This window comes from Monopterus albus, unplaced genomic scaffold (genome assembly GCF_001952655.1).
Source record: "Monopterus albus unplaced genomic scaffold, M_albus_1.0 scaffold20.1, whole genome shotgun sequence".
Classification (NCBI taxonomy): domain Eukaryota; kingdom Metazoa; phylum Chordata; class Actinopteri; order Synbranchiformes; family Synbranchidae; genus Monopterus; species Monopterus albus.
The window spans coordinates 1813893-1814668 of record NW_018127900.1 but is presented as its reverse complement, the minus strand read 5'-3'; positions in this window follow the sequence as shown (position 1 = coordinate 1814668).

The window sequence follows — 776 nt, the reverse complement described above, 5'->3', positions numbered from 1 at the left end:
CTGCCCTCCATCACTTCCTCTCTCCTCACTCTGAAAGATAAATAGAAGACCAGAGGAGCTGTAGCTCAGTTTTTAAAAAACTAAGGCACAGATGATTGGTTCATGACTACTATATAAAATGGAATTAAAGCAAATAAAATTATACTTACCCATTCAAGATGTTAAGATGCCATTATGCACCCAACTCATCACCTAACCTCTACCTGTTTAATTCCTTTTTATCATCTTTTCATGTTATTTCTATACGATTATCAAAATAGTTGTGAATTTATTGTAGGTGATCCAGAGTGCAGTCTGTATGTGAGCCGGGAAAGTGTGTGTGTTTCTGGGGTCAGATTGGGATTAATATGAAGTTTTTTGTAAATCAGAGATTAGCTAACAAACAGACAATGTGGAAAATTATTTCGATGGCACATTTTATGTCTCACATTTATGGTTTGGGATTAAAGTTATAAACTGTACACTTACTTTGACCTGTAAAGAGAGATGGTGTTCTCAAGGGTTTTAGTTTTTGAGATATCCAAAGTAATCCACCAAATGCCACCAAAGGAGGGGTTGACAATCTTGACAAGCTGCTATCCTGCTACAGCTGCAAAAGAAGAACATTACGGTGGCCACTTGTGATTTTATTCAACATCCTAGATGTTTCGGCATACATGCCTTTGTAATCTGGATGAGGCACTAGTAACACCGCACACACAGAGGAGACAACATGTGCCCAGGAACCCAGCTTCTCTTGCCATCGTTAAGAGGATACAGGAGGATCCTGCTGTCCC